Source organism: Vipera berus (assembly GCF_964194415.1).
Source record: "Vipera berus genome assembly, chromosome: 3".
NCBI lineage: Eukaryota > Metazoa > Chordata > Lepidosauria > Squamata > Viperidae > Vipera > Vipera berus.
In genome coordinates this window covers 30,875,274-30,901,937 of record NC_138204.1, presented here as the reverse complement: position 1 = coordinate 30,901,937, position 26,664 = coordinate 30,875,274, and the positions used below count along the sequence as shown (strand labels likewise).

General features: G+C 40.9%; 1 long non-coding RNA gene across 2 annotated transcripts; it reads right to left on the bottom strand.

Annotated features, from left to right (window-relative positions):
- Positions 1 to 565: 565 nt before the first annotated feature.
- Positions 566 to 26,664, bottom strand: LOC308666492. Of its 2 annotated transcripts, none has more exons than XR_014026142.1 (3): positions 26,597 to 26,664; positions 26,094 to 26,165; positions 566 to 1,015 (listed from the first exon to the last, which is right to left on the bottom strand). It is a non-coding gene; the product is annotated as an uncharacterized lncRNA (long non-coding RNA). The 2 variants fall into 2 exon arrangements; XR_014026143.1 differs by having other exon boundaries at positions 26,099 to 26,165; positions 26,597 to 26,637.

Below are 26,664 nucleotides of genomic sequence, written 5' to 3'. Positions count from 1 at the left end.
TCCCTGTAAACCGCCCTGAGTCCTCAGGGAATAGGGCGGTATATAAATATAACTAAATAAATAAATAAATAGCTTGGAAGTTTCCATATTCTTCCCCCATCCAACTCTGCCTCCATGCCTTCCTTCAAAGTTGGAAGTGGGAGGTGTCCAGTCACATGTATCAGTTTTCCATAGCACAGGGAAGGACATTTTTGTTATTCTGAACTGGGAGCAAATTAGAAAATGTGGCACCAATTAAATTCCATGCTTTGTGGCCTCCCCCTGGGCAGCTGGTAGGCACGACAATTGGCTCATGAGGTTCTCTGAGTATTCTCAATGTTTTGAGATCTTCAGAAAGGAATCCAAGAACAAATTGGCTTCGTTCAAATTGCTTTATAAAGGATCAGTGAGTGGAGAATGGTATGTTCTGGAAATAATTTTGAGTAATGAATTGCATCATGAACTTCTCACATGCAATTGTGTTTATTTATAATTATGTTTTATATACACACACATATAGGCAGATAAGTTGGGTAAATTCATACACAGAAGACAAAATGAATTTTACTTCCATCCTTAAGTGTAAAGAGTGAAAGATGTTACTTTTCAGTCTATCCCTACCCTCCCTCTTTCAAGCAGCCAAATAAACAGACAGTGAACAAAAATCAGTGTCAGGAGACTCCAAGAACTGGCAGTGGAATTGCTGAAGCATGAACTTTAGCAATTGCTTATCAACAATCAGTGCTAGTCCTCTTTCTTTTTTATAATGTAAAATTGCTTTAAACTTAATGGTAAAATTAGTTGGGGGTTTCTACAGGGTATGATCAAAATAGTCAAGATGGTAGCCACATGTTTGGTAGTCTTTAATCCAAGTGGAAAAACAAAAACAAAAGAAAATTGCTGAAACGTTAGAGGTGGCCCTCCATCATGTCATCAGGCTATCTGAGGTTTCCAAAAGTGTTTGACAATGAATTTCACTGCCTCTCTTCAAAAATACAATCCTGTCCTGTACTTGGACTTCACGGTGTCTTTTGCCCTAAAGAGAAAATGGGAAAGCTATAATACAAGTATTTTTATGCAGCATACTCACTCCTTCTCAAGCACTGTTTTTTTTCAGAAAAAGAAGTCAAATGTTAAGCAAATCAATGTGAAACCATTATTTACTCAACCAAAAAGTTATAAGGAGACTAGAAAGAAGTAATGTAGATGGTTCATACACATTTTAAGCATCTTATTTTTTCAGAAAACTATTGTTCCTGTTTTGCAGCCTTCATAACCCTAATCGCTTTATGACAATGTAGTTGTTGGGTAGACACTTGAAAACAGTACTTTGAAAAAAGCCCCCAGATTCATGTGGTCCTTCTAGGTCACAGGTCTGCAACCCGCGGCTCCAGAGCCGCATGCGGCTCTTTCAGCCATCTCCTGCGGCTCCCAGTCCTCTGCCATGTGCAGTCCAAAAAAAAAAAAGCGGGACTAAAAAAGTTCAACCAATCAATTCAAATATGCAGGGTAGGTGCATATCTCGCCTTGGCTCCACTCTTCAGTCAAACCCTGTTCTGCGCATGCGCGCATGTATACTCATGTGCACACATTTTTTTGCGGCTCCCAGTTTTTCCTTTTGTGAGGGAACTGGTTCCGAGTGGCTCTTTCACTGTTTCAGGTTGCTGACCCCTGTTCTAGGTTAACACTTTTATTACATATCTCCAGGAGAATTTTATTTCTCCAGTGTGTCCTCAATTGTCAGATGGTGCTTAATACAACTGGATCTTTCTGATAAGAAAATACATTTACAATATATATTCACTGTTAATCAGCAGCGCAAATAGTAAGTTAAAGAATGGGGGGGTCTCTAATAAAAAATACTCTGGAGACCCTATCAACTCTGTAGCAGCTGTGAACACAATTAGCAAACATATTAAGCAACTATGGGGCAATGCCATGGTAAGTAATAGCACCTCTTTAATACTATGTGGAAAGACTACCTTAAACAACCAAGAACTAAGGAGAAATCTCCTGACAGAACAATTAATGGGTGGAACAACTTGCCTCCAGAAGTTGTGGGTGCTCCAACACTGGAGGTTTTGAAGAAGAGATTGGACAACCATTTATCTGAAATGGTATAGGGAAGGGATCCCCAACCCCCAGGCTGTGGCCCACTACCGGGCCTTGGCCCATTCAGAGCCATGTTGTGGAAATGGCAGGTAAGCATGTACACGCATGCAGCTCCACATGTGTGTGCAGCTCCATTTTGCAAGCGGCAGGCACATGTGCCCATTGCTCATGCAAATGGAGCTGTGCATGTGCGTGCTTGCTACCCCTTGCAGGTAACCATTCCCTCTTCTCCCCCCCCCCACCTATATTGGTCCACAAAGCCAGAAAGGTTGGGGAATGCTGGTATAAAGTTTTCCTGTTTAAGCAGGGGATTGGACTAGAAGGCCTCCAAGGTCCCTTCCAATTCTGTTAAATTAAGCTGATGATTTCATGAACAGATTTCTTGACAACAGTAAGAAAGGGGTTTACTATTGTCTCCTCTGGAATATTTTCCCAACTTCCCAATTTAGCCCAGAGTCTGATAGTTCTGATAGTCTCCTACCCAATACTGACCAACTCCAAATCTGCTTATGCTTCCCTCACTGTGCCAAGTCATTCAAAAGGAGCTATGAGTTGCTTATGCTGGGATTACTTTTCTCAAGGGTTGTGATGGTGATGGAACTGCCAAAACAGCTAGCTGCCTTATTGTTTTCCCATGATAATTCTGGAGATTAAGGAACTATTACTGGGATGATAGCAAGGTCTTGGGGCACTGAAGCTATAGTTTATTTATTTATTTATTTATTTATTTATTTATTTGATTTGTATACCGCCCTTCTCCCTAAGGACTCAGGGCGGTGAACAGAGACATAAATAATAGAATGTACAAATACAGATATTGAAAACAAATTAAACCCTAATTTAGCCCAAATGTAAAAGATAGTTACCTTAAAATAATAGTTACAACAGAACCCATCAGACCAGACCGGATTGCTTAAACAGATGTGTTTTTAGGTCGGAAGGAGCGAAGGTCGGGAGCCATCCGGAGCTCAACCGGTAAACGGTTCCATAGGTCAGGCGCGCCCACAGAGAACGCCCTCCCCCTGGGAGCCACCAGACGGCATTCTCCGAACGGCGGCACCCTGAGGAGGCCCTCTCTGTGGGAGCGCACTGGACAGAGGGACGTTGACGCTGGCAGCAGGTGATTCCTAAGGTACTCCGGACCCATGCCATGTAGTTGATGGTAGATGCCACTTCTTGGGCATTTTTTCATTCAACACTGAGCCATAAGAATAACAAACTAAAGTAAATGACTGTTTGACTTAATTTTATAATTTATATATTAATTTTAATTACAGGGTAGAGTTGCATGGCATCCTATTGTCACGCTCTGCAAAAATGGGGTGTATTAAAAATATGGTATATATTCCATACTCTCCATTTCTCTCAACTGAAGGGTATTGTGTATTATTATACACTCAAAACAAATAAGTCACATGAAAATTTGCACTAACTTAATACATTATTTAATGAATCACACAAAATTTCTTCAGATGTGGAGTAGTCATACAATTAAGGATGAGAAATGCTTGCACAATTATTTTGTTACACATAGAGATGGTAAAGTAGGCACTATGTATTTCTATAGCTCATATTTTGCACGTGATGTGACTGCACATGATCCTGAATATCAATTTTAAGGGTTTAAAAGGTTTCTTCTCCACCAAAAAGAAAATTGTGAGTAACTGGGTAACTTTGGGCTAGTCTCTCAACCCTAGGAAGAAGGTGGCAATGGCAAACTAAAAAAAATCCTGCTAAAAAAACTACACAAATTTATCCAGGCATTATCCATGAGTCAAAACTGAAGGTACACATACAGAGATATTTTTATTGTATATATAATTACACATTTTAATATTATATTTTTCTTTGCTTTTGTGGCTTACCCAGAGATATATATGTTGATGATAAACATATAGAGGAGTAGTAGGAGTAGGAGTACTCTACTACTACTAGTAGTAGTAGTAATAATATAGGGGAACAATTGCAACTGTCACTGTCCTTCAGCTGGCACCCACATGACTTTCCATCCATGTCTCTGCCCTAATGGACAGACTAGAGTTGTACAGAAATAATTTTCTTGCAACAGAATGGAATGGGCGAGGAAATTCTAATGGGGAATTTTAAAAAACTATCTTTTATTTGAAACTCCAGAAGCTTAAAAAACAGCCAGACACATTGTTGTTAAGCAAAACAAAACAACATGAGTTGCCATGAGTTGTCCTGGCAAACAAATATGTTTTTCCAAAGATTGGTCAACCATTTTCTGCTCCTTTGTTTTCCAGTTTGCTGTGGCATTAGCCTTGGACAACTCCTGATCTTCAGCAGGCATTAGAATTAGTCAAAGACTAGAAGAAATGAGTGTTTTGTAAATACTTTTTTGTTTGACTTGGTCTTGCATGACCTATTTAATACAGAGATTTCTGAATCAGCTACCAGAATCCATGTCACTAGATTGTATATTCTATGTTTAAGTTTTCATAACAGAAGTTTTAATTCACTAGATATTTCTGGCTACCATTGAAAAGTCATTTGAAATGGATATTTAACAAGATTGCCTCTTCACAGCAAAAGGATGAAGGCCTAAATCAGGAAAACCTAACTTTTTTACACTAATATCTACATTAAAATTCTGACAGAAAGTTATGGGCAACCTTATAGAACATTTTTCATTAGTATGCCATACTGACAATGAGAACTAATTCCAAAATGGAAATGCAAATTAATGAAGTTGCTACCTAGTAACAAGCTAAAGCATCCTGGAATACTTCCATTGTATTATGTAGTTATGCAACGGTGAGATTGGATCATGGACTATTCAAGGTCAGTATGTCACCTTTAAAAAAACCTTCCTCTCTTTCATACATTATTAATTAACTGAAATAAGCAGTGATGAGTGCTAATAAAAGTGAGGCATCTAAGCAGAAGAAAAGTCTAGCTAATCTGGGATAATCTAGAAAGAACTATGCAGAATGAGACCTGGTTAGTACTTAAGATGTCAACGCCCAACACACATAAAAATAGGTGAAGCTTCAATTGCACCTTTTCATCTGCCAACTAGGCTTTTTTGACCACACTCCATGGACAATTGTGCAGACTTTTTAAAAAAATTTCAGAACTGGGGAAGACTTCTGAAGTCCCTTCCAACTCTATTATTCTATGTACTGTGTTCTAACATATAACACAAGTTTATGTTACTCTCTTGCCTTACTATACACCCTGTCTTACTGGATTTTGATGCAACCTTGTATCAAATTTCTTGTACATAGATAAGCCTTAAGGTCAACAGGACAATGCAAGGACAGGAAATAATAGAAACAATGGCACCCTCCTAGGCTTCAGTGGTCAGAAGAGTGTAGCAATTATGGACAGAACTGGACATATTCAGTCACAATATTTATTGAATTGGAGGCATTTAACCAAAGGTTTGAGAATGTAAAACAGGAAGAAATTTAAGTAATGCATATTTCTAATAAGGTAAAAGTAGTTGAGCTCCATGGAAGACATTTAATCTCTTCAGGGGTGGGGGAATATCCAGTAACAGAGAGGATATACTGAAATAACAATGTAAAAACAAGGAGGAAAATTTAAGGAAAGTGGAAGGAGGAGAAAGGAAATACAGAGTTAAGCTAAGATGACCATGAGTAAAATAAGGAAAAATGAGGGTACACACACACACACACACACACACACACACACACAGAGAGAGAGAGAGAGAGAGAGAGAGAGAGAGAGAGAGAGAGAGAGAAAGAGAGACCTAATTTACAGTAGCAACAACAAAGTGTCTAAATGTACCAGAATAAAAAAAAACCAGAAATATAAAATTTCCAAAACAATACTCATCCCTCTTTTATGACTTCATTATAACAATGGGAAACACCTGCAAATACTTCTACAGGTGTGACAGTTGAACTTGGTGTAATATGTTTGAATTAAATAACTATTGGGAAAAATGAGAAATACAAAAATACTGTAACACAATTACATTTTACTTGATATTTTATGTATTTGTTTCATAGGATACAGTAGTTATTTTGAGCTTTGGATAATTCTAAGTGTTCGGAGCAGGTTTGTCTAAAATTTTTAATAAGCTAATGTCACCTTTAGTTCAAAGGCTTTTGGATAACAAGGATGACAGAAATATTTGAAAAGAACAAAATTACATGCATATACATGTATATGTTGTTGCTGGGAGACAGGAGCCATATGCATTTAATTAATTATAAACAATAATGTGAAATTATAGCTGCCAGTTCCTTAGCTGGTATTCGTCTTCATATGCATTCTTCCACAAAGCCTAGGATGTTGTAGTGTATTGGTGGAATATATATGCAGATCCAAACAGTGTGGTTTTTTCTATCTGACATATAGAAAATATGCTAATTGACAAAATTTCAAGTGCCAGCCAAGATTATTTAGATATGGCACCCAATGTGTTGATAACCACTGGAATCACCATCCTGGTTTATGTCATAATCTTCCAACTTCAGTTTTCAAATCTTGATACTTTGCGATTGTCTCCATTTCTTCATCTTCTATTCTGCTATCTCCTGGTATTGCTCCATCAATTATCCACACTTCCTTTTCAATTACAGTTAAATCTGGTGTACTATGTGCCATGACATTATCAGTTTGTATTCAGAAATCCCACCGTATTTTATTCTTATATTATTCATTTGCTGTCACGATGAGATTTGCTAAAGCTGAATCCACACATCACTTGTGTGCTTGTTAAATGATATGTTCTAATTTTTACAACTGTAATCCTATGCTAATTTTCTTGGGAGTAAGCTGTCTTAACTAAATCAGGCTATTTTTTATTAGATTGCAATAAGATTGCACTGCAAGCAGTGACATGCAAACAGTGAAGGCAAGAGAGGCAGCTGACCTGGGACCTGCAGGAACAGGAAGTCCCATGCTCCGTTTTGTCTCAATTTTCAACAAATTTGCATGCATAAAGTTCCAATAAGTGGAGCAGGAGGGAGGGAGGGAACAGCCATTGCGGTTGCTACACTATTATCTTCTCCACTGCTGTTGATGTCAGCTCTTGCCTTTGCTAACAGCAGTAACTGCAGCACCCAAGATGGCAGCCTCCTTTTCTTTCTCTGATCAGTTGGATTGCGGCAGCAGGAGGAAGGAAGTGGCCCAGGGACCCTTTCTCCCACCCACCCTCAATTGTTGCAGCCCAGAGGGTGCTCAACAGGCAAATAATCTTAACCCATTCTGGGGCTCCATTTGAGAGGATTGCCTGGGGGCCCAAGGAGCCCCACTTATGGCCAATTGCAAAACTAATACTGTTCAGGAAATTAGATAATAGGAGGTTATATCCTTTGACTGAACTCTGAAGATTGTTTACTGTTATGAAGACAGGAAAAAAGAGGTAATGTCTTCAGGGAACAGCCTTAAAGAAATTTTCACCTTGAAATGTCATGTAGCTTTCCAATTAATTCCAAAATGTGGTGAACACTTGTACACTAAATCCAAAATACTGATTCCAAAATAAAATGACACATGTTGTGAATTTAATGCCAAGGACATAGACGAAAAAAGGATCATGTTCAGGCACTTACAGCCATTATCAAATTCACTGAGCTGATGATTTTGTTCCCATTCCTATCCTGCTTCTATTTTGAGATGTAGAGCCTTTCATATCAAAGCAGACCAGACTTTCCCTAGCTACTAAGGATCACACCCTTCTTTTTCCTGCCTTATTTTTACAAGTGGGTGTGCAGTTTTACTGAGGAAACTGAAAATAAATGGAAGCTTTAGCCATGTAACCCTCATCAAACTCTTTGACTATTTCCTACAACAAAATCTCCTAACTCCTATCTCCTGACTGTATGAGAACTCAATTGAAGCTAGGAAGCTCGCTCAATGCCTTCAGGAGACCAACCATAATCTAATGTTGGCCATTTTTGAAATCAGATTTAAAAAAGCACTGTGGAAGTACAGAATTCCTGGTAGCTATACATAAGCACTCTGAAATACCTTTCATCTTGACTTTTTCTCTTCCCCCTCCCCCATTAAATAACTCAGTCTGTCACTCAATTTACCCATCTGGCCTTCCTTTCTCCAGGGTGATTAACTTTCTAAAGCAGGACCACGGACATACCAACTGGGCATTTTGCATCAGCAAGTCAAACAGCTGAGTTAAATGAAAGACAGCAAGCAAGCATTGGCTGAAAGGAAATTCAATCCCTATATGTGTGCAATCCAGCTGGGAATGCATTCATGAGACAGCAGGTGAAGTTCATGTGTCTGGAGTCAGCTAAAACAATTTTTTAAGTTTAGAAACCAAAACTGTCCTTTCCCTTTTGCACTATTGGAATTGAACCCCAAAGCTCTTCAAAAACCTACCAGTGAACTGCAGTATTTACTGTGACGCAAAGAGAAATCTATTTAATATCTCAGGAGTTACTCATTAATTAATCACATTTTCAATCTAGTTTTAAACTTTAATCATATCTTATTTTTGCCTTTTTTGTACCTGCTGTTTAGCCAAGAATAGACCTCAATCTAAAATCAGCTGTACATGTAACTCATAATCAAATGTAGGCAACTCCAAATGAAAGAAAGCCACATTTTGTTGCCATGGTTTTCTGGGCTACTCATGGACAGTATGGTGGCTTCAATCTGAGACATAGAATCAGAAATGGAAGTCTTTAAATGTAATTCATTGGGGAGTTTGGTGATCAATAATCATCCATTTATTTATTTAAATTTATATGCCGCCCTTCTCCCTGAGGACTCAGGGTGGCTCACAACAATAAAAATTTAAAAACATAGGATGAAAAGTTTTAAAAAAGAATTAAACAATAAATACAATAATTACATGACTATTTAAAAACCCCGATAAAAACCTAATTAAAAAACGTAGTCAGTCCAGACCCACTTGTTGGAACAACCAAGTCTTCAGGTCACGGCGGAAGGACCATGCAAAGATATGCATGCTGGACAACTCTAGAATTATTCTAGGATTATTTTTCAGATTCAGATTCCATTAATGCTAGGACCATAGTAGGATCCCTCCCCTCCCTCTCTCCCTCATCTCCCAGTGGGTCACAGTTGATTCATATAATAGGGATTCCCAATCCAAAGACTGCAGCATTCATCAAAAAATTGTAAACAACTTACATTACTTAAATATTAACTACATGAGAAATAATCCTAATATTTGATACTTGGTTCACTTAATTTTATTTTAATTTCACTGAAGATGACAAGTTGAGTTTCCCAAGGCCAGTTCAAAATTTACTATTTTAAGTTTTCAGATTTGCCCACCAATAGTTTCCACTAAGGGGGAGCAAAGATACACCTCAGTGGTGTAGCACATATGAAAACTCCCTAAATTTAATCCCATATCTTAGTGAAAATTATCTTGCTGGTAGATGGAAAATATTTCTGTTTGAGACCCTGAAGAGCCAACACCAGTCAATTAACATTGAGATACATGAGCAAGTAAGCTGAGTTGATAAGAGTTTCCTTCCAATTTAAAGTCAGCTTAACCCACAGTTAAACCTAATTTATCTGGCCTTAGTGCAGTGTTTACAGGTGAACTATTTATAGGCCATGCTTTAGAAATTAACTTTGACCTTCACAGATACTGCTAGCTGGGACAAAGAACTGCTTGGGAAGAACTTTTAAACAGATAGAAACAGAAACAGATTATGACTCTGGGCAAATCCTAAAATTCACAATGAAATCTCTATAGAGAAGAGATCTTGAAAAAGTCTTTGGACTTTCCTGAGGAAAGACAGTTACATTGATTTTTCCAAATCAGTCTCCAGGTATATAATTGATTGATAATCCCTGATCAATATGAGAAATGGTCCAAAAACATTTACAGATGAGGAAAGTTTAGTTACAAGTTTTTCTTTCACTTTTCCTGCCACATATCAAAGATTTTGTCATTTGCTCCCATAAACTCTTTGATGAAATTAAAAGATGAGAGCATATTTTGGTTTCTGGAAGTCAAGACTGCCTATACTCCTAATAAGCAGAGTAGATGGAGTTTGGAGACTGATAAATTGATTGACAGTCTATTTGACAAATTCTTCAATGTTCATAAGCAACAGAATAACCAATAATAATAAAAAAAATCTACCACAATCCTGGATTTCACCCTCCCAACCCCTAAATTGGGCCAGAAGGATAACATGGTCAAAGCAGTGGTGGAATTTAGCCGGTTCGCACTAGTTCAGCAGAACCGGTAGCTAATTTTTTGTTGCCCAGGCTCAGAACAGATTTCCGGAAGTGGCATCCACACAAAGAACCGGTTGTTCACATATTTGAATCCCACCACTGGGTCAAAGGTACTGAAGAGTGGTATAGAGGGCATAGGGAATGGCCTTGAGTAATAGGAGGAAGGCAACAGTCAAATAAAAGAGGCCAGAGTCAGGGACAAGAACACAATTTGAGTAAATGTTTCAGGCAAGTTCCTCCCTATTTCATATGAAGGAAAAGGGAGGAAGGAGGGAAGCTCACTCAGACTTTCAGGATTCTATTGCTATAGCTTTACAAAAAAAGTAGTATTGACCTACATGACATTGATTTATTTAATTTAATGTGAAGGGCTGACAGCTGGTAAACTTTGGGCCAGTCATTCTCTCTCAGCCCTAGGAAGAAAGCAAGGACCAGCTACTTCTAAAAATGTTGCCAAGAAAACTGTGGTTTTTTTATTGCCAGTCATCAAGACTGCTTTGTAGGCACAGTCCCCCACACACACCCTACTCCAAAAGAAAAGTCTGACAAACAATATTGTTACCATCACTGATATCTCACTAGAGCTTTCACAGATTTGTAAAATTTGGCTGGGCTAGTCAGCATTCTTATACCAAGGATTTATGCTCATCATCTTTCGGGTAATCATTGCAATCAATGCAGAGACCTTAGTGTTAAACATTTAACACTAAAGATGAGATCTACACCAGACCTAGGTATCTGAAGGGATTAGTAGAAGACTTACGTGTCCCCTCAAAAGAGTTCAAAGCAACATGAACCAAGACATGTGTAGCCAACCAGGTTTCCAGTATTGCTGAAATGATTTGCAACCTCTCTGCTCCCCCACCACACCATGGGATTACACAAGCATATTTGTCTAGCCAGTAATTGACCCAAGGACATCAACAAGCAAAAATAGATGACAGCTTCTTCCTGTTCAGTGCTGTTTGGCAGTATCAAGAAAAGTATTCCGGCGTCCTGCTGCTTTGTACAAATTAAAAGGCATGCTTAAAAAAATAAATGAGTAAACTGGAATTTCAGTGCAACACTGGAGCCATAAGAGTTGAGGAAATGTCTAATAAGAGCAACTTTTCCACTGGTAAAAAGCATGAATGGCACCTTTGGTGTAAAACCTGTTCCTTGGAGGAAGCCAGAAAGAATCTGTGTGCAATGTGATTATTTCATTTCAGTGGATGACCATGAACTCCAATATTGGATAGGAGGCATTTTTCTGCCTACACTTTCATGCCACAGCTTGGTGTCATAACTGAAAGATCCTTGTTTATTTTGCAATATTATGTAATAAAACAAAAGTACTATTGCCCTCAAACCAAGCTTGACTTCTGATGATTGTGTACATGCAACAGCATGGTCATTGTTTCCTATTGCCTTCTTCTCAGATGTTTTTTTGCTTCTTAATGTAGTCTATGGCCCTGCTATTACTGGTAGCATCTCATCCAAACACTCACCAAGCCCAGCTTAGCTTCCAATCCCAGAAAAAACTGGCCACTATTGCCACTCACCGAGATTCTAAGGCAGTGTCCCCCAACCTTTTGGGCAGCAGGGACTTGTTCCTTGGAGAGAGGTTTTTCCCGCAGACCGGAGGCACGTGGTTTCGCATGCTGCCTGCATCCCGCAGATGAGACTTCACTGGTTTGCGTGGACCATTTTCTGGTGTGCCGCAGACCAGTGCCAGTCCATGGCCCTGCGGTTGGGGAACCCGTTCTAAGGAACACTTTCAGACTTGCAAGATTGATGTTAGCTCTTCAAGGTAGTCCAGACAAGACGTACAATGAATATCAGTTCTACCTTTATTGAAAGATTACATTAACAAACTCTTGCAAGTCTGAAAGTATTCCTCCTCTCCTTTCCTTTTAATCTCTGGAAAACTAGTGAGAGTCCCTTCTGAAATGCTTCCCACATCCTCTTTGCTTTGTGGACTCTTTTTGTATGAGAGTTGTCTAGTCTAAGGCTCTCCTGGTTCCCAAGGTCATTCCCTATACCAGTACAGTCTCAAAGTGCCTTTTTAGAAGAGCAGCTCTCTGTAATGTTGCCATCTTTCTTAGTCCCCTGATATTGCATTTCTCTTTCCCATCCTCATTTAAATTGGGATAGTGTGCACAGTGCTAAGTTTCTTTACTGTTTAACAGTAAGGATTCAACTGAGAAATGCTACAACACAAGGCATTGAAGATTGATAATGTAATTAACCAATTAATGTGTGATTAAATGATTTATGGATTGATTGCAGATTAAAACAAAAGCCCTGAGCAATCAGACATGACCATCTGGCTTCTTCTAACTATCATAACTAGGAGACTATGCAAATACCAGGAAGAAACACATGCACACACAAATCATTCAGTTTCCACAACCTTTGTTTCCTTCAGGTCTAGTTGAGTTCTTTTTATAATTTTAGGTATCTGCTCAAGCAGTTTTAATTAGTTTCTGCTGCAGTCTATGAAGAATTGGAAACCATTTGTGGGGTTACTTCAGCAGGGGGCACCTGGAATTAGGAAAAAAAAACCTTGGGAATAGTTTCACCCACTGTTCCTGATTAAGAATCCAGAATAATTTTGTATCTTAGTGGCTCTAGGGCCATGACTGAGCCAGGTCTTACTCTACAATTCAGTGGTTCAAGTATTGAAAATTTCAAGTCTGTGTCCACCATTTTGAGGCTGACAAACAGACGAAACTGCAATGTAAAATTTAAGGAAATTAGTGAAAAATATTCTAGGCCTGATAATCTCTATCCACTCTGAGTCTCAACCTGCCAAAATGTTAATTGGGGACCTCAGTCATGAAAAATTACCTTCTACTTTAAATCATTAACTCAGTTCATAATCATATTTGTTATATTCTACTCTCTCTCTCTCTCTCTCTCTCTCTCTCTCTCACACACGCACACACACACACAGAGAGAGAGAGAGAGAGAGAGAGAGAGGGAGAGAGAGAGAGAGAGAGATCATCTTCCATTTGCTTGCCTGTTGCCGTAGCCAACCACTCTATCCCATTATTTTGGTGGCATTTCATAGTAGATGAAATTTGATGTTTTAACAAATAAAGACAGTCACATCAATCACTGTATTTTTACTGCAGTATTTGTATTTCTCAGTTGCATGAACTTGTGTCACTGCCCAACAGAATAGATTGTGCAGGTCATGTGGTAGCAGGTAATGGAGACGCAGCAGGGAGTGGCACTAAGCTCTGCCACTCTGACAAGAAAAACTTACCCACCTGCTCTACAGCACTGCAACCACATATGCATGACTCAGAAGTATTGGTACCAAACAATAAGGCTCACAGTCCTAAAGTCCTGCGGAGCCCGGGACAACTTTCTAGAGCTTGGTGGTGTTCCGGAGCGCCTTTCAGCTGCTTGGGAGAGCCGCGTGTTGACTGACTAACTATGAATCGCGGCTTGGAGCAGCATTGGCGTAGAAGTGTTCAAGTGGTGGAGATATTGCCTGGCTGGTGTCTGAGATGGCTGGCGGCGAGGAGAGTGGAGTACCGCGGCCTCTCTGGTATGGTGACCTGGCCTGGTGGGGGAATGCGGACGCTGATGCCTCGGACGTTAATGAGACATAATTTTAACCTCTGCGCTGCCAGAAACTGACTAGACCATGTTTTGTGGTTCGGTTGAACTACCATGGTCTTGGTTTCCCTTCCTGGCCGACTATTATCTGGTCCTCTTACAACATGACTTTGAACTGTAACCGGAGTTCTCCTACCATTCTGTATCTCTACAGGCTTATCAGCCCTGATGTATTCCGCTGACTCCCTTGCTCTAATTCCCTCTTCTCTCCTCCCCTCCCCTATAATTTTGGAAGGTCCGGGGTACAACCACTGTGGGAGAGTGGTTAAGTTTTTACATCTGCTGCCTCCCAGAGGTGAGAGCTCTGGGGGGTATTGCTCCCCCGGTTTGTATGTACCAGGTTGCCCCCCGGCTTTGACCGCCGTGAGAGGGCAGGATTCGATTCGATCTGTTCCGGGATTTCCCAGCTCTAGTGGCAGTGGAGCTGGGCTGGCTCTCTGGTCATTTGCCTTCGATTTATTTATTTTGAGACCCTCCCATGTTGATCTGGTCTGCCTTGCTGTTTTTTTGTCGGACTTGTTAAGATCATGCGTCTGACTTATTCTAGCACGACCTTATACGCTCTCAGGGGGGCCCCCCCATCCTGGGAGCGACCCGCCTTACTTTTTACACCTCCTCTTGATGAAGGGCCCGAGTGTTGGGACCCTGAGAGATGGCTGGGCATGGGTAGGGGCCTCCGATATAAGCCAAATAGGAGGCCCCTGGTTAGTTTTTTGGTTAAATTTTTTAGGAGGTTAGGGAGGGGGGTGGGAACTTCTTTTGGTTGTTCGGATATGGGGGGCAGTCCAGCAACCACTGTTCAGGCCAGGGCCGGGATTGATCGCGGAGGGGAGGAGCGGGGGTCGGTCGCCCCCGGGGCTCCAGGGCAAGTCGTGGGAATGCCTATTCCCACGACGTTAGGGAATGGCAGCAGGTGCAGGAACAGAGGGACGTATCGATCTCAGGGAAGGCCTCTCCGCTACTTGCAAGCGGTGAGGCGTTCCGACCCTCTTGTTCTACCCCGAGGTCCCGGGAGTGAGGATGTGCAGCCGCCTGAGCTCCGGCTGGTGTACCTGAATGCCAGGTCTGTCGTTAATAAAGCTCCTCTCGTCCGTGACTTGGTTGAGGGTGAGCAGGCGGACCTGGCTTGCATCACGGAGACTTGGTTGGGCCCAGAGGGCGGTATTCCTCTGGCTGATCTTTGCCCACCAGGTTTCCGGGTGCTACACCGGCCTCGGGCTCAGGGTAGGGGTGGGGGAGTGGCTGTTGTTATGAGGGAGACCTTAGCTCCGCGGGAGGCCACCGTTCCGCAGATAGTCGGGTGTGAGTCTCTCTTCTTGAGATGCGGCCCTGGTGCGCAGTTGGGCTTGCTGCTGGTGTACCTTTCGCCTAGTCATGCAGCAGCAGCCCTGCCTGAGCTTCTCGATGTCCTCTCTGGGTTGGTGGTTGAGTTCCCGAAACTTATAGTTTTGGGGGACTTCAATCTACCATCTCTGGGAGGATCATCTGAGTTGGCTCGGGAGTTCATGGCTTCCATGACGGCCATGGACCTGACGCAAGTAATTTCAGGACCGACTCATGAGGGAGGCCACACCCTTGACCTAGTTTTCTTATCTGGTCGGTGGTTAGATGACCTTGGTGGGGGCTCTCCAATTATTATGCCCCTGTCATGGACCGATCATCATCTCCTGCGGCTGGTCTTCCGTTTTGCCACCCCCCGCCGTGGGTGTGTGGAACCAGTTAGATGGTACCGCCCCAGACGCTTAATGGATTCCGCGAGATTCCAGGCAGCACTGGGGTCCCCACCTGCCTCCCCCACTCACAGCTCGGCAGATGCCTTAGTGGAAGCTTGGGAAAGGGCAGCCACTGAGGCTCTTGACCGAGTTGTACCCTTGCGGCCCCTGACCCGATGCAGATCCCGTCGAGCTCCATGGTTTTCCGCGGAGCTCCGGGAGATGAAGCGCCGGAGACGGGGCCTAGAGAGCGGTTGGAGGTCCAGCCGATCCGAATCCGACCGATTGCGACTAAGAACCCATATTAGGTCTTATCTCGCTGCGATAAGGGTGGCGAGGTCTAATCACTTCGCTACCCTTATCGCGTCCGCAGATAATCGCCCGGCCGCTCTGTTTAGGGTGACTCGCTCCCTCCTTAATCAGGAGGTGAGGGAGGAACCCTTGCAGGGTCGTGCCGAGGAGTTTAACAATTATCTGTCGGACAAAATCACTCGGATTCGGACCGGTCTGGACTCTGACTGGGCAGAGTCTGGCGATCAGGACGCGGGTGGTCTTGTCGATATCACTTGGGAGGAGTTTGATTCTGTAACTCCGGAGGAAGTGGACAGGATTATGGGGAGACTGAGCTCCACCACATGTTTATTGGACCCGTGCCCTTCCTGGCTGGTTTATGCAGCCCGGGAGAGGACACGCAGCTGGTTCCAGGCAGTTATATCAGCTTCTTTGAGTGAGGGCAGCTTCCCTGCCGTCTTGAAAGAGGCGGTGGTGAGGCCCCTCCTCAAGAAGCCTGCCTTGGACCCAGCTGTATTGAACAACTTTCGTCCGGTCTCCAACCTTCGCTTTCTTGCGAAGGTTGTTGAGAGTGTGGTGGCGCATCAGCTCCCTTTGGTCCTGGATGAAGCGGATTATCTAGACCCGTACCAATCGGGTTTCAGGCCCGGGCACAGCACGGAGACGGCATTGGTCGCGCTGGTGAATGATCTCTGGAGGGCTCGGGACAGGGGTCATTCCTCTGTTCTAGTCCTATTAGACCTCTCAGCGGCTTTCGATACCATCGACCATGGTATCCTGCTGCAGCGTCTCAGGGGATTGGGAGTGGGAGGCACGGTTTTACAGTGGTTCTCCTCCTATCTCCAGGGATGCTCGCAGTCGGTGTTGACAGGAGGGCAGAGGTCGACCGCGAGGTCTCTTGTTTGTGGAGTTCCTCAGGGGTCGGTCCTCTCGCCTCTCCTGTTCAACATCTATATGAAACCGCTGGGTGAGATCATTCGTGGCTTTGGAGTTGGGTATCATCAGTACGCTGATGATACCCAGCTTTTTCTTTCTACCCCAAACCACCCCAGTGATGCCCTCAACGTGATGTCCCGTTGCCTGGAGGCGGTTCGGGTCTGGATGGGGAGGAACAGACTTCAACTCAACCCCGACAAGACCGAGTGGCTTTGCATACCTTCATCCCGGGTCTATTCGGATATTCCATCTCTTTCTATGGGGGGTGAATTATTACCCCCCGTAGATAGGGCTCGCAACTTGGGAGTCCTCCTAGATTCGCGGCTTACCTTGGAAGATCACATGGTGGCTGTGACTAGGGGGGCTTTCGCCCAGGTTCGCCTGGTGCGCCAGTTGCGGCCCTATCTAAGCCGGGATGATTTATGCACGGTCACTCACGCGCTCGTGACCTCTCGTCTAGACTACTGCAACGCTCTCTACATGGGGCTTCCCTTGAGGACCACCCGGAGGCTCCAACTGGTACAGAATGCAGCCGCGAGGGTTGTGTTGGGAGTCTCCCGATACTCCCATGTGACACCTCTGCTCCGTGAGCTGCATTGGTTGCCAGTTGTCTTCCGGGTGAGATTCAAGGTGCTAGTAATGGTGTTCAAAGCCCTCCATGGCATGGGGCCGGAGTACCTCAGGGAACATCTGCTGCCGGCATCAAGCTCCCTGCGCCCTGTGCGTTCCCACAGAGAGGGCCTCCTCAGGGTGCCACCGGTCAGAGAATGCCGACTGGTGGCCCCCAGGGGGAGATCCTTCTCTGTGGGCGCCCCGGAGCTATGGAACCAGTTACCGGTTGAGCTCCGGACGGCGCCCGATCTGCGCTCCTTTCGCCGCGATCTGAAAACATACTTGTTTGAGCAAGCCGGCCTGGCCTGAGGGGGGATTGGTGGGGTTTTTATCATTTTTATTGGGGTTTTTACTATGTATCAATTGTATTTTAATCGGGCATGCATTTAATTATCTTTTAGTTTTTGTAAATTTCTGTGTTTTATTCTTGCCCTGTACACCGCCCTGAGTCCTCCGGGAGAAGGGCGGTATAGAAATATTAATAAATTAAAATTAAATTAAATTAAAGAATCAGGGGGAGATGACACAGCATGCTAACTATGCTGTGCAGGTGAAGCAAGTTGGACCTGTTGTTAGAAGCATCAGAAAACATAAAGAGAAAAAAAAAATAAAGTGCCTTCAAACTGATACTGATGCCTAGTGACATGGACAGAAAAAGCAGTTTTCTTGCAAATGTTATATAACGGCTTTGCAATTAGCCTCTTACTGCATTTTTTTTTAAATCCCTCTCTAGCCTGTAGCATGGGCTTTTTGCTATTGATGTTGTACTGTTTTTTTTATATCACTACGTTTTTCACTGTGTTTTATTTTATTAAAAAGATAAAGGAAAACAATACCTTTTTTCTAATGTTGGTCAATCTTAAACACCTGAACAGAAATTGTGGTGCACAAAGAACAAACAACACTGAAAGAAGAGTTTGATTCTTAAAATAATCACTTGCTCTGCAATGTGTTTGTACATATGCATTTTTATGTGTATGCTTTTATTGTATATAGAATGTACACATAATATTGATGAAAAGAACTGCAGGTGCAAACTTCATTTCTTCAGTAAACTATCTACCTCTTTTTTGCAGGTTAATCTTAATTGGGCTATTATTTGCTGCACAGAAATAAATGTTATCATGATGAGTTTTCTCATTCAGAGTAACCCAGACAGGAGTCTTTTTTCCATCTCCAAAAAACCAAACAAACAGCTATGTGTGTCAGCATGTCAACGCCTACTGTTTTTGCCAATGCACTATTAATAGAGTGATTTGAACGTGTGCTGTGGATGGCTACAAAATGATTGATAGCACATCAAACCAGGGTAGGTTCTGAGCCAAGCCCTTCACAAGCATGTGATTGCTGTCACTAACAGTAGGAGAAAAATTCCATGCGTGTGAAATTCAAGTTTGTGTGCAGAAGACTTTAACACCGAACTGCAAAAAGAAAAAAATGCACAATGAGATCATAATACTGTAGAGATGACTCAGTGGTCAGGATAATAATACAAGTGATATGAAAGTGAATACACAACTTGGAGGCAAGCTGCATTCTAACCAAATGTGCTGCTGTATCTCCTCTAAAGAGAAGGCAGCCAAAAGCAGCTATTAGCTTTGTTTCTCCAAGTAATAAAGCTGCTTCACATATATATGTATATATTCCTGAATTTGTGGCTCACTTATTGGTATCACTACTAATATTCAGGCATATAGACAGATTGTACTTTAAAAATGTTAGTGTATTAGCTCACATAATTACATTTTTTCCCCATACCTTTCTTCCAAAAGAGCTTGAAGTGACACGCAGAATTCTTCCTTTTTCTCTCTCACACATATACAAACACACATTATGTTCACAATAACCCTATTAGGAAGGTGCAATAATGAACAAGTTCCTGGGCAAAGAACCCCTAGATGAATAGATTAAACGTGGGTATTTTTGCTGAAATTTAGCAGTTATAAATAACTGAAATAAACATTTTTTCCATTCTTAGTTATCTCCACAAGAGCAATATAACCTTAAGTCTATTAGGTTGTAAAATGTAGACTTGTCTTTAAGTTAACTTGAACATGTTATTTCTCTGAAATCTCTTTAGGTAATGATCTTAACAGATGTTTGTCACAAAATCCTAAAGACATACTAAAAACTTAATATTGCAGTATTGATTGGCAGAGCTGTCCATAATGGGGGAATAGGCACAACAGTGGATTAAAGCCCACTGCACTGTATGTCTGTTGATGGCAGATCTGCATCTAAAGGGGTGTATGAAATCAATCTGCAAATTGTACATGTGCCTTGGCCTCGCCTATTGCTGACATCTCTGACTTTTTTCTACATCTCTAGAAAAAAGGGGAAAGATCAGAAAGCTGAAATTTGCTTTATTATAATTTGTTTAATAAATCACAATTGACTGCATTTGCACAGCAAAATAAACAATAACCTGTAGTTTACAAATAACAGAGTTCAAAACCCACAGAATGAATTTGAAACACAAATCATGGCTTAGTATGATCCAAATACCTTTAGTTTTTCCTAGAAATCTTAATCCCTTTGAGGAGCTTCTGAAATGAGGCCAGGCACCATAGATAATCAGTTTTTCTTAGTGATTCTTAATGTGGCCATGTATCCTATTTCAAAACAACCATTCTTCTTTATACAGTAAAGAGGTCAAAATGCTGGTTTATGCTTTATAAAAAAGAGCAAACCTGGGGCCATTATTTTGCCCATCAATAACCTGGACAACAGATTGAGCAGCCAATCCTGATAAAAGTCAGTTTTGCCAATATGCACCCTGATGATAAATTCATTTTCTCATCAAATAACAGCTACAATACAAAAACACTCGTGATGCCATCAAGAATATTGCTAGATTAAGGCAGGCAAGAAGGCAAGGAAGTCAGGGAGGGAGGGAGGGAGGGAGGGAGGGAGGGAGGGAGGAAGGAAGGAAGGAAGGAAGGAAGGAAGGAAGGAAGGAAGGAAGGAAGGAAGGAAGGAAGGAAGGGAAGGCTAGGTTGAATTTATAAAAAGCTTCCTAAAGGGCAAGAGAAAAGATTTTAAAAATTATAATGAATTGATTTGGATAAAAAAGAACCTAACCAGTTTCTAGACTAGTTTAGCCAATGCAGAAAAACATGGTGATGAAAGGTGTAGAAAAACATTTCACCCACGATGAAATAAAATGATTTTTGGATGTTATTGTGATCTCAGCTACCAATCCATCACCTATCATTTTTGGGAGTATGAGCCTCAACCAATGTTCAAAGGCTAAGAATATCCCTTTGCATGGAAAAAGTTATGCACTTTGGCTGTGCATGAAGGTCAGAAAACGCACATACAAAGTGAAATCAAGGATAAGAGTATTTGTCTTTGTGAGCATAGAGTCTGAGAAATAGATGTGGTTACGGGAAGCCTCATTCTACATTAAGTTGCCATGGTACAATGCTCAAAGCAACACTAAATTATGTACAAACAAACGAACAGGTTTTGGGCAGCAACTGTCACACCCATCTCCAGCTATCTTCAGATATTATTAGAATCTTCTCTTCTAAACAGACATGAACTGCTAAGACTAAAGATCTGTTTTTCAGGCCTCCAGAATTGTACTGACTACTTTTGAACATGAGGGTTGGTAAAAATGCTGCTAAACTATGTAAGGGGACAGATGTAGGGCATGGTTTGACTTTAATTTCTGGCATCTGAAGAAATATCTTTAATAAAATGAAGAAGAAATAATTGCACATTGTTTTTGATTACGAGTGGCCAGAAGCACTACAAACCTCCCTAAAGTACAACACATAATCATCTTGTGTTACCAACATTCAAGTCTTTTCAATTATGACATCTTTTAATCTGACATATAACTTCTCATTTTCTACAAAAACCTATTTCTTGCTTTGCAATGTTTATTGAGGCTGGGGATGCTATAAGTGGGCTGCAAAAATTAGATATCACTAGATGGAAGTAGAACATTAGCATTTTTTATACTCTTTCCTGACATTTAGGCGTTCTTTATATTTTTGCCACTCTGATATGGTAACCCTAAGACCTGCTCATTCTGGTCTTTGTATGTCTGGCAGTCTGCTATTCAACATCCTTAGCCTGCCAATAAAATCCTATTCATTGTTTTAAAGAAAAGTTGACCAATTCTTTGGAAATGGAAGACAAAAAACTCCTGACTGCTGAAACAAAGGTATTTGCAATGATAATATTTTTATTTTTAATATTTATTTTACAGTATTTATTTTTATCCAGCCTTTATTATTTTTATAAACAACTCAAGGCAGCAAACATATCTAATACTCCTTCCTTCTTCTGTGAGGTAGGTTGAGCTGAAAGCGAGTGACCGGTCCAAAGTCACCCAGACAGCTTCCATGGTTAAGGTGGGACTAGAACTCAGTGTCTCCTCGTTTATGTTATAAAACATATATTGTTAAAGTTACATTGCAGGACACTCTGCGCTGGTTAATCAGAAGTTTGGATACACATTTCAGGTTATGTAGTACAGTAGGAATTATAGATTTTTCACCATTGCCCAAACTTGTGCAAGAGTCTTTCAGAATAGGTGAAACCTCATAAATGTGTCAAATCTCCATAATCTTCCACAATTTCAGAACTTATTTTATTAATTCATTCATTCATTTTCTATAGCTGTCCATCTCAATCCAATTGAATGCCAAAATCTCATGTGTTTTTCCCGTAATATAGTGAGATTTGGGCATTTATCCTAAAATTATGTAAAATTATGTAAGAACTTGGTTTTTAACATTTTGACATCTCATAATATTTCACTATCTCACAACGTTTTGAATATTTCTTTTTATCTGCTTTATTTTGAAGGTTCCACAGCTGCCATCCAAGGGAATTCCAGGAGCAACCAATCACAGAAATAAAATCAGTTGGGAGCACAATATAGCTCAGGATAGCCTTGCATAAATGGAAAAGTGTCATAACAATCACTGATGACTCAAAAAGAGACTAGTGTGCTGATTTTGGAAGATATATATTCCTGCTGCTTTCCTAATGCTCCTTTCCTGTATAATCTGCCTGTTCTTATTTCTATTTCTTCCCAACTCATTCTGTACTGGAAGAGCTGGCCCAGCCATACTAGTCAGAGTAGGCAAGAAGCAATGTTTTAAACAAATCTCATGCAGCTATGAAATCACTCTAGAATCATCTCAGCAGAAACCTCAGGTGGGAAACTCAGATCCCCATGAGATGCTATTATTGGTCTCTGTTGGCTAAATGGAACCATCAGTTCTTATCAAGAGATTTCACACCACGTTTTCCAGGTTTAAAGAACCACCATAAGACAATCTGAGATCTGACTGACAGATTACCACTCTTCACTTGCATAGTTATACTGAGATTTCCATTATACTGAAACTTCCATCTCTAGAACTTTTTGGCTGCTTCAGTGTTGAGCTCGCTGACTGTATCCCCTGCTTCATTGTTTTTTTTAAAAAAAAACAGGAGGGAAAAAAGGAATATCATAAACATCAGAAAGGGATTGCAATGTAACATTTCTCAACCAAAATACTCCACTGTAAAAGGATTATGAAAGTTAAAAAGAAAATAATACTGCGTAATATAACCGCATAGCAACATCTGAAATTCATGAGTTCACGTGGGAATTTTAATGATGGGATATAGCAAATTATCCAATTAAGCCTCCTTAAATGTTTTACTCAAATATTTTTTTCATAATAAGTTGTTTCTTTAACATATATTCCATCACCATGTAAAGCAGACTGGAGATAAAAAGAAGGCATTGCTATGCAGGATTAAGAATTCCTATAATTCTTGAATCCATTATCTTAGGCTGTTAAAACTAGAGTGAAATTTTCATTTCACAGCAATTAGGTCAAAAAGCTGGAAGCCAATAAGTGTTCAAAATGGCTTAATTTGTATGTCTCTAAAACTCTCGTATCTCTTTACCTTTAATTAGCCCAAACTGTCAATCGCAGGGCAACCGTTTTTGAAGTAAAGTACGTCAAATGAGCTAATTTAAATAATGGGTCCAAAATCCAGGATCCATTACTCCCAGAACAGTTGTATTTGTGAACTTGTGGCCACTGCAGTAAGCTTGGGTCAGCCATAGTCACATGATCTTGATGTCCAATGCTGCCTTCCAACTTCCCAGTCATTGGGAAAGCCAGCAGGAAATCAAAAGTCACTCCCACTCCCACTGATTTTTGTCCACCCATGATTATTCTGCTTCTTTATTAAATAAGGAAATATCTCTGAAAGGATGACCCAATTGCTCATAGGTCATCTACTTGAGTTCTAAATGTAGTTTACCCCTCACTACACACTACAATAAAAACAAGTCTAAAAAGAAGGTTCAGATTTAGAGCTGGATTGTCAAGTTCACTAGCAATCTTTTCCCTTTCACAGATCCTTTCCCCACTGCTGAGTTGAAGTACTATCCACTCATCCTTAAGCAGACATTAAAAGCTGCCTGCATAACATTATCTGTTCCTATTGCCAGTTCCCATCTGCTGCTGCTTCAAATCACTTCAGTCACCCGACCTCCCTCCAAAATAAAGGTGACCAAGCCTAACAGATCTGCCCTTGGAGAGCACTGGAAGAAGGAGGAAAATATTAATCTGGTACATCTAAGGACAAGCTAAGGCCATCTCATTTATGGGCTGAGAGTAAGATGAAGGCCATGTTATGAGGACATAACAGGAAAAAAAAACTGTTGCCAAGGGCATTTTTGTGCTGTAGTTAATGCAAGTGGGGGGAAGATTTTTAGACTTGTCTCTATGACATGGCAATTTATTCATTTAGTAATTCTTACACTATAATTTTAGCCAACAACTGAATTTTTTAGCTCTTCCTTTATCTTTAATCTTTATTGTCATTTTTTTACTGTGGGCACAACGGCAGACATCAAAAATGAAATTTAGTTGACTGCTCTCAAAGTGAAAAACATACATGACACACACCTAAAACATACTATTTATTTCGTGACTCAACTGAAACACTTTCAGTATGATTATGATAAGAACCCGACTTCACAGACAGGGCAGTTCCCAACATTTGGACACAGGCAGCTAGAATAATTTGCTACAACAAAAGCAATAAAGAGCCTCTTAGGCACCTCAAAGGTTAAATGACTAGTGAAATAGAAGTCACTTTATCTAAACATGTCACAATAAGTCTGCTGGTCCCCTCCAGCCCTTTAAAGAGCAGGTTATGTTTGGGGCGTTATTTGTTTGCACAATCATTAATATTTTGAAATACAGTATGTCTCATTTTGTGGCAGGAGGTGATGGGGAGAACTAAGAGAGATTTACAATTTACCACTGCACAATGCAAATAAAGTTGAAGATTTGCAAAGCTGTAAAACTTGTTGGACCATGGAGTGGAGATGGGGACCATAAGGCTCATGTAACAGAAAGATCACCATACAGAAAGAAAAATGCATTTGGCAGTGCTTGATCTTTGAAGAATTCCACAACACAAAACACCCCTGGATTATTAAGTACAGGAGAAACAGAGACAAAATTTCAAGCATGGGTGTGGAGGTGTATTATGTGGATGACATGTAAACAAAAGTTCACAAGTACCACTGGGAATTCTTCCGTCCCTATGCCTCCCAGATTCAAAGCAGCATCTTTGTTACTTCAGATTTTATTCACTAAGGTCTCTCTCCTCTACCAATTGCTGCAGTAGAATATACCAAGCTGTTATTCACTATCCTAGCTTACAGAGTCTGTTAAATGCAGAAAGAACTCTGGGCAGCTTTGTTGCTTCCATTCTTGCTAATGGTCATTTCTGTTATTTTTACAATCAACCGAACAAAAGCATGCAACTTGAACAGAAAGCATGATGGGACAGGTAGATTAGCAATTTCTTCTCTTTCCATTTTGTGTGGAGTTTGGGTTTGGGGGGGGGTTGGTTTTTTTTTGTCTTGTTACCTTGGAAGTCATTCTGTTGAAGTATCAATAGTAAAACATTTTTTGAAGGCACACACTGATGCAAGACAGAGTACTGGCTAGCCTGTGGCGTTTTCTGCTTCTTCTGTGTTTTGAAGTCAACAGAAGTGCAGATGGCCAAAGGTCAGCTCTGAGCTCCTTAGGAGTCAAGAAGGCAAGAGTGTAAACATGTCCTTAAAAATGCTTCAAGAGAGGTTTTTAAACAAATATAGTAATCTCCATATTTTAGTGATATGATTTAGGATTATAATGTAGGGTTATATAATTCTATTTCTTAGTATCTTATCTGATATGTTCAAAAGATATAGATGAAGGCAGAATTAATTCATTGTTGGCTTCCTTTTTAAATATTGTTACAGTAGCCTTACCTATTCTAGTGTCCTACAATAGGTTATATAAATTTTAATATCACCATCTAACAGCACAGTGAAAGGCACCAGATTATGTTACAGGTTTTTTTTAAAAGAGTATCTGCTGATCCAAAGGTTTGGGAAAGAGAAGCCACTCAACAGTGCTTCTCACACATTTGCATAGTGTCCTTCAGTATTAGTATAAATACCTTTGTTTCTATTTAATTTTATGGGCTTGCCATCTTTAAACTAAAACTGTATTCTGGTCTGTGACCATAATTAAAGATTGATTGATTAAAATAAAACTGTAAAAAACTTGCTTATGTTTCAATTGAATGCCATTCTTCTTATGTAAAAAGAGAAAGATCTAAATAAATAAAGCATACTTTACCATAAACTTTTTAAATCAAGGGCCTACTTCAGAATGGACAAAACTCCATCTCATTTGGCACAGAGGTCTGGAGGAAAAAAAAACAATGTTAGTGTCTAAGAATGGGAAGGAAATGCAGGATATGTAACCACACAATTCTTATGCAAAACAAGCGCAACATTTACTGTGAATTCGTGGATGGTGGCAGCCAAACATTAGGTAACATAACGTGATTTCTGAACGTCATTACGAATATCACTTCCACGGGTCTATGTTTTTTGTTTTTTTGACAAGGCGATTCCTTGGAAATCTGAAAGCGAACTGAGCAGCTTTTTTAGATCCTCACTAACACCTCAAAAGGTGAGGGGGGGGAGATACAGAAAAAGTTCTTTATTTCATCGGGCTCTAAAGCGATCCCATAAGAGGGGTGCCCCCTATTTTCGGTTCTTCGTCCCGCCTCCCTCAGCAGATCCCTCGGACGAATTGACTACACGGATCTATTTTGCATTAGAGACTTACCTCTACCACCGCGTCGCAAGCCCAGCCCTTCTTTCCACCACGGGTCTCAACACTCACGTGGAGCCTCG